Genomic DNA, 8589 nt, shown 5'->3' on the forward strand with positions numbered 1-8589 from the left:
TTAATGATTCGAACTCCCTGTATGAAACAGCTTCAAACTTTCGATTACATGTGCTCGTTATGTGCTCTCGTTATCAAACACTGAGTGGCTAAACTCTGGGTAATTTGCGCCCTGTTTAAGAGAACCTAATTTTCACACCTCTCAGTGTTTAAGACGTCATATCCCGTTATGTGTCGTACTGTGATATAATTCTGCAGGTACATTCAGTAGTATATGTGGATAAAGTCTGCAGAATGTGTTGTGAACAGATTTAGAAGTAATAAGTTAAAGCGCCATGCCTAAAGCAGCAGTTTTCAAGCAACTCAGTGTTTATGACGTCATATGTCCTGCTCTATGTGTCGTACAATGATTTAATTTTGCAACTAAATCCATACGGACTCTGTCTGCAAAATAATTCCGAATAGAGTTAGTAATAAAGAAGTAATGAATTAAAAGTCCTGTTTTGCTGCATGAACAGCGAAATGCAGTAAGCGATATTTTTTCTTTCTTTTTTTTTCCTTCATCATTTTGTTATTTTGTGCGAACGGGTGGGGAGGTGTGGGGGGGGGGGGGGGGGGGGGAGCAGGTACAGGCTGAAATTATGTGTAAAACCTGTTGCAAATAACTAAGTGCTCTCATTCTCAAACACTGGATGAATATAGTCTGGGTATTTGTGCATGGTTAGTTACACATGTACTTCTCCTCCACCCTTAACCCATTTAAGAAGTAGGAGGTTCATACCACCACAGTTCGTTTTTCCATATAATTTGTACCACGCATGGTTGAAATTGATCAAGTGATTTAGGAGATGTGTAACGTACATACAATTTTGTAATCTAATGAGATTTATTTCCAGTCAATCGAATTTCTACAGACACAAGAAACCATTCGGATTTATCGCCCCCCCCCCTTTTGAAAGCCCATAAAGCTGGGACAGACTCGGGGAAATCCGGACGTATGGCTGTTCTACGTTTTTTTCCTCCATTCAACACATGCAATGGGCGCTTCCCTACCAGGCACCGCACAACATCCTATGTTCCGAGCGGAAAAGTAATAGTTGTGTGCTCGTGGTTGATCAGTGCTTTTAAAGCACAGGCAAAATCACTGACAAAAATTGTATAATTATTCGAATACTTGAACAATGTATTCGACATAAATCTCGAACATTTGAACAATGTACTCGACATAATTCTATTTTATTAAACTATATTTTATGAATTACAAATTGGCTCCAGAGTTTTATTTACGGCTAATATTGCACTGTAGTCTGTTCTGCCTTATTACAACCCTATTCCATATTATTGTCGACAGATAATTTGCTTTACATTGTTAACAAACCTCGAATAAAAATCTTTCGTTGACATCATTTTGGATCAAACGACGCAGCTCAGTGCAATATTCGGACAACCAGAATAGTCCTAGTCTGACAGCTATTCGTCTGGTGTCTAACTTAACCCGAGAAGTGTACTCCAGGATCACTTTGACCCTGACGTTTTTTGTTTGTTACTGTGCATGCTCCAATCCTGCTGCCACCAATGTAAATTCATCATTGAGTGAGATGTAGTACGGGATGGACGCTCGAAATTTAGAGACATAGTTGTTTATTTAATTTGACAGAAATATTTTCGAAGGGTCAACGTGACCCTATAATACATTTCATGTAACTATTCTGTCGCCGAATGTGAAGTACATTAATTGAAAATGGTACGTAGGAATGATATTTTACTAACGGAAGAAATTTTACCAAAAACACTGTTAGAAGAACTCAATCGTGAAAGTGACGTCCAAGTGACTATCGTGATGAAAGTGATTCTGAAGCTGAAGCTTTTGCAGCAGTTATAGACAATGGCAAAACTGATCAGTGTGCCGAATTTCAAAAGGCGATGAAGAAAATACAGTCGTCTGCAGTAAGAATGGTAATTCTTGGAACACGGGTGTCCCTAACAGACGAGGCTTTCCAGTAGCCTATAACATTGCAGTCCATGTTCTAAGATAGTTGCAATAAAGAATGAATCAATTTACGAATAGCAGAGAACACTTCAAAGTATTTGTGTAATAGGAGCATTTTATTAAATTAATAGCATTATCGTCTAAGTAAACGGCAAATAAAGTCATTAGATCCGGATTACTTTCATCAATCATCACTGAAAAGCTTCGATGGCAGTTTTTATTTAGTCTCAAATTCTGGACGTATTAATACTGATGTTGACTGGAAAAGTACATCACAGAGGTGAAATAAAATATGTTTAGTATGTGAGAGTCCAATTTCATTACCGAGCGAGGTGGCGCAGTGGCTAGCACACTGGACTTGCATTCAGGGGCACGACGGTTCAGTCCCGTGTCCGGCCATCCTGATTCAATTTTTCCGTGATTTCCCTAAATCGCTCCAGGCAAATACCGGGATGGTTCCTTCGAAAGGGCATGGCCGACTTCCTTCCGCGTCCTTTCCTAATCCAATGAGACCAATGAACTTTGTCTTGTCTCCTCCCCCAAAACAACCCAACTCCAGTTTCATTATAAAATATACCATTTTCGGGCAGTTTCTCCAGAAAATAACTGAGGGTCACAGTAGCCCTGGTGTACAGGTCGTGTGACAATTTCAGAGGTGTACAGTACTAGGATAAAGAAGGTGGCCTCCAGGTACTGCTAGCACCAATGCACCAGACGGCACACCGAAAATTCGTCTGCTAGAAGAGTCAACTGCTTCTTCCACCTGATCATGGCGGGATTAGCAGATGCTCAGCAGTGGTTGGTTGGTTGGTTGGTTGGTTTGGGGAAGGAGACCAGACAGCGAGGTCATCGGTCTCATCGGATTAGGGAAGGACGGGGAAGGAAGTCGGCCGTGCCCTTTTTGAAAGGAACCATCCCGGCATTTGCCTGGAGCGATTTAGGGAAATCACGGAAAACCTAAATCAGGATGGCCGGATGCGGGATTGAACCGTCGTCCTCCCGAATGCGAGTCCAGTGTCTAACCACTGCGCCACCTCGCTCGGTATGCTCAGCAGTGGAAATAGCGTCACAAACGGTCTACCATCCGATCATACACCAAGCGCAACTAGAGAGGGAGCACCACGTCGAGACTCTGCAACAGGGCAGTGAGAGGCAGCTCACCGAGTTCCGAATCGATAAAGTGTGTCAGAAATGCCGCAACGCAAGGTGTCTGCAACATCTGACGAAGGTGGCGAAAGGGAGAAGTATCCTGCTTCCAGCGTCCGACGCTCCAACAGGGAGCGCAAATCGCAAGCACATTACATTAGTGCAGCATCTACACTGCTGGCCACCGTAAATGCAACACCCTGAAGGAAGCATCCGAATCAAGTGAAATTTACACCATGGGTTTGCAGCGATGAGATATGCATCTGATTAGAATTTCAGCGCAGACGCACATCACGCGCGCCTGTGGCGCCACCTCATAGCGCCATTTAAGGCTTGGCGATTTCGACGAGTGTACGTTCGGCACGTGTGTTTACCTTGTGGTTGTTCCACAAGATGATCAGTTATGCCTCGTAGACAACAGCGAACATCGTTTGATCAAGTATCCGAGTTCGACAGAGGAAGGATAATGGCTTACCGAGATTGTGGATTATCATACAGAGAAATCGCTAGTCGTGTTGGACGAAATCAAACAGCTGTAATGCGGATATGTGACCGTTGGATGCAGGAGGGTACGACGGACCGACGTGGTCGGTCGCATTCACCTCGGTGCACCACTGCACGTGCTGATAGGCAAATTGTGCGCATGGCAGTGATGGATCGCTCAGTGACATCCCGAACCATAGCACAGCACATTGCCTCTGTAACGTATCATCCAGTGTCTGCACGTACCATTCGAGGCCGTTTACAGCAGAGTGGTCTGTCCGCAAGACGTCCATTGTTTCGTCTACCATTGACGCAGAACCACAGACGTCTCCGTCGCCAATGGTGTGATGACAGACGGATGTGGACGGCAGAATGGAATGACGTTGTCTTTACTGACGAGGCACGCTTCTGTCTGCAGCACCACGATGGTCGGATTCGAGTGTGGAGACATCGTGGAGAGAGGATGCTGGACAGCTGCATTATGCACCGCCACACTGGTCTTGCACCGGGTATTATGGTATGGGGCGGTATTGGATATTACTCTCGCACGCCTCTAGTACGCATTGCCGGTACTTTAAATAGCCGGCGCTACATATCCGAGGTGCTGGAGCCAGTTGTCCTTCCTTACCTTCAGGGCTCGGCCACAGCCATATTTCAACAGGATAATGCGCGACCACACGTGGCACGCATTGTCCTAAGGTTCTTCGTCAATAACCAGATTGAAGTGCTTCTCTGGCCAGCCCGCTCTCCGGATCTTTCGCCGACAGAAAACATGTGGTCCATGGTTGCTCAACGAGTGACCCAGATTACATCCCCAGCTGCCACACCAGATGATCTTTGGCAACGTGTGGAAGCTGCTTGGGCTGCTGTACCCCAGGAACACATCCAACGTCTCTTTGACTCAATGCCGAGACGTGTGGCAGCGGTGATTTCCAACAATGGCGGCTACTCTGGCTACTGATTCTGGCAGGAACCACATGTCACAGACGTCTGTAGACGTAATCATTTGATACTTGGTCAACATGTTATCTACAAAATAAATTTTGTTGTGCTACCTCTTGTCTTTCTTGGTGTTGCATTTACGGTGGCCAGCAGTGTATATTTCACAGTGTCCATATAGTAGATGCAGTGTTCCTTTGAAAAATACACTACTGGTCATTAAAATGCCTACACCAAGAAGAAATGCAGGTGATAAACGGGTATTCATTGGACAACTATATTATACTAGAACTGACATGTGATTACATTTTCACGCAATTTGGGTGCATAGATCCTGAGAAATCAGTGCCCAGAACAACCACCTCTGGTCGTAATAACGGCCTTGATACGCCTGGGCATTGAGTCAAACAGAGCTTGGATGGCGTGTACATGTACAGCTGCCCATGCAGCTTCAACACAATACCACAGTTCATCAAGAGTAGTGACTGGCGTATTGTGATGAACCAGTTGCTCGGCCACCATTGACCAGACGTTTTCAGTTTGTGAGAGATTTGGAGGATGTGCTGGCCAGGGCAGCAGTCGAACATTTTCTGTATCCAGAAAGGCCCGTACAGGACCTGCAACATGCGGTCGTGCACTATCCTGCTCAAATGTAGGATTTCGCAGGGATCGAATGAAGGGTAGAGCCACGGGTCGTAACACATCTGAACTGTAACGTCCACGGTTCAAAGTGCTGTCAATGCAAACAAGAGGTGACTGAGATGTGTAACCAATGGCACCCCATACCATCACTCTGGGTGATACGCCAGTATGGCGATGACGAATACACGCTTCCAAAGGGCGTTCACCGCGATGTCGCCAAACACGGATGCGACCATCATGATGCTGTAAACAGAATCTGGATTCATCCGAAAAAATGACATTTTGCCATTCGTGCACCCAGGTTCGTCGTTGAGTACACCATCGCAGGCGCTCCTGCTTGTGATGTAGCGTCAAGGGTAACCGCAGCCATGGTCTCCGAGCTGATAGTCCATGCTGCTGCAAACGTCGTCGAACTGTTCGTGCAGATGGTTGTTGTCTTGCAAACGTCCCAATCTGCTGACTCAGGGATCGAGACGTGGCAGCAAGATCCGTTACAACCATGCGGATAAGATGCCTGTCATCTGCCGTTGGAGATCAGCCTCCCGGAAACTGATCTCAGAACCGTTTTGCACCGTCGGGTCTTTGGGTTGTGGGGAGACGAATGGCGCACTCTGTCTGCACCCAACAAGCTGCGGCGTGTAAAGGAGGCCACGACCGTGTGGGGTTCCTCCATGCGGGCCTCTCGCAGGGATTCTGTGGTTCTCTGTAGGCTCCGCATTGGTCACTCTTGGCTGACGCATGGTCATCTGCTGCGTCGAGAGGACCCCCCTCATTGTCGCTGTGGTGCGAATATGACGGTGGCCCATATATTGTTGGACTGTCCTCTTTTAACAGCCCTCAGGCGAACTTTTAATCTCCAGGGTGCTTTATCATCTCTTTTAGGTGACAATGTCTCTATGGCAGATCGGGTTTTAAGTTTTATTCGCGCAAGTGGCTTTTATAGGTCCATTTAACTTTTGTAACATCACCCTCTTTTGGGCTGTCTCTTTTAATTAGTTTTGTGTTGTAATTCGACTCCACCCTACACTGTTAGGCTGGAGGTTTTAACGTGTTGCAGTGTGGCTGGCTCATCATATTATTTTCGTGATCAGCCAGCCACAGTCCGCTGCTGTGCAGCTTTCGTTCCTTCTGCCTTTGTTCTCTATGTTGTTTTTGTTGCTGTGCTCTGTTTTCCGTGTTGTCTTACAATGGACCATGGGGCTTTTCTTCCCCTGGAGTTTTTCTTTTAGTGCTTCGCCTGCCTGGTGGATAGTTTCACTCTGCTCTGTGTTTTTATGAAACAAGGGACCGATGACCTTTGTAGTTTGGTCCCTTTAATCTTTAACCCAACCAACCAACCAACTGCTAGTGATACGAGGCCGTTGGGATCCAGCATGGCGTTCCGTATTACCCTCCTGAATCCACCAATTCCTTATTCTGCTAACAGTCATTTGATCTCGACCAACGCGAGCAGCAATGTCGCGATACGATAAACCGCAAACGCGATAGGCTACAATCCGACCTTTATCAAAGTCGGAAACGTGATGGTACGCATTTCTGCTCTTTACACCAGGCATCACAACAACGTTTCACCAGGCAACGCCGGTCAACTGCTGTTTGTGTACGAGAAATCGGTTGGTAACTTTCCTCAAGTCAGCACGTTGTAGGTGTCACCACCGGCGCCAACCTTGTGTGAATGCTCTGAAAAGCTAATCATTTGCATATCACAGCATCTCCTTCCTGTCGGTTAAATTTCGCGTCTGTCATCTTCATGGTGTAGCAATTTTAATGGCCAGTAGTGTACGTTCGAGTTCCAGTTCGGCAAACATTTTCATATGTTTCCAGTAAATTGTATAGCTGTTCTGGTACCATTTAGGCATTTTGCGAATACGGTTCATGATTAATAAGGCTGTTGATCGTCAGCAGTGTCTGTTCCTTTAGACATGCAAGCATGTCCAGATGAACGTTGAATCGAACTATATAGACACTTTCAAATACTAATGTGTTCTATGCCAAAGCTATGGCAACCTGATGAGAAAATTAAATAATTGCGATAAAATCTTCTCAGGCTTTCAGTGGTTAGAATCCCATGAGCTTTCGACCAAGCTCTCCTTGGCCGTTGTCAACTGGTAAATGACTACTGTATACCGTGACCTCGCCGTTATAGAGCCGCGCTGCAGGCTGTGGCTTCACTGGTGCTCTCTTCCTCGCCAAATATGGTAATGCTTTCGTCAGCGTTTGTTGCGTCTGCTTCAGCCTCGCAATAGCTACATCCCAGGCTGTTGTGAGCTGTAAGCCACCGACCTTATTGATGGTGTTTTCGGTTGTTTTTATGTCTATAGCTTCTTTTACAGCGCTACTCCAAAATTCCTTCATCCTCATAATGAAAGATGTTTCATTGAGTAGAATTTGGTTTCAATTTTGTAAAGTGTGTTCTGTCGTGGCTGATTTTTCAGGATAATGTAGACATAAGCACCTCTCGTATTCCATCTGGCATTGCTACACAATGTGTACTGTTTCACTGACGTAGTAGCAGCCCCACTTGACCGGTATCTTGTATGCTCCAGGCGTTCTAAGCCATAGATCGTCCTTCACAGGCCTCGTAAACTGTTGTATTTTTTCTGGGGGCCTGAAAACTGATGAAATGCCGTGTCTCTTCAGCAGCCATCTAATCTTTCTCAACACCCTCTTCTTCGGTAGTGTTTTTTCTGCATATCTGACTGGAAACAGCCTGTGATACGTGGTGGTCACTGAAGCCATTTTACTGGTAGATTTTTCGGGGGTGGCATAGTACTAGTGCCAATGGCCTTGCCGCAGTGGTAACACCGGTTCCCGTTAGATCACCGAAGTTAAGTGCTGTCGGGCTCGGCTAGTATTTGGATGGGTGACCATCCGGTCTGCCGAGTGCTGTTGGCAAGCGGGGTGCACTCAGCCCTTGTGAGCAAACTGAGGAGCTACTTGATTAAGAAGTAGCGGCTCCGGTCTCGGAAACTGACATACGGCCGGGAGACCGGTGTGCTGACCACATGCCCCTCCATATCCGCATCCAGTGACGCCTATGGGCTGAGGATGACATGGCAGCTGGTCGCTACCGTTGGGCCTTCATGGCCTGTTTGGGAGGAGTTTAGTTTAGTATAGTTCTAGTGGCAGACCTTCAGCGTCTGAGTCGACTTTAGCACGTTGGACAAAGGTGTTCAGAACACCACGTTTTTGGTTGGATGGTGGTGGCTGAGAGTGTGCAGATACTGATCTGTGTATGTAGGTTTCCTGTAGACATCGTGTATAAGGTGCCCATTGGTTATCCAGTGATTGAACCGCCACACTGTCCCACTGATCGCGAAATACTGACTACCATATAGGAAATACGAGGATGTCAACACTTTGCTGAAACAATCCCACAATTGTACTACCAAATAACTGAGAGAGACCTATACAGTCTTTGAAAGGAACACACACAAATAGGAAGACCAT

At 46.2% G+C, this 8589-nt stretch overlaps 1 pseudogene; it reads left to right on the forward strand.

Annotated features, from left to right (window-relative positions):
* The first annotated feature begins 7916 nt into the window (after positions 1–7916).
* LOC126482552 (5S ribosomal RNA) lies at positions 7917–8034 on the forward strand (annotated as a pseudogene).
* Positions 8035–8589: the final 555 nt, after the last annotated feature.

Source organism: Schistocerca serialis, chromosome 5, assembly GCF_023864345.2.
Source record: "Schistocerca serialis cubense isolate TAMUIC-IGC-003099 chromosome 5, iqSchSeri2.2, whole genome shotgun sequence".
NCBI lineage: Eukaryota > Metazoa > Arthropoda > Insecta > Orthoptera > Acrididae > Schistocerca > Schistocerca serialis.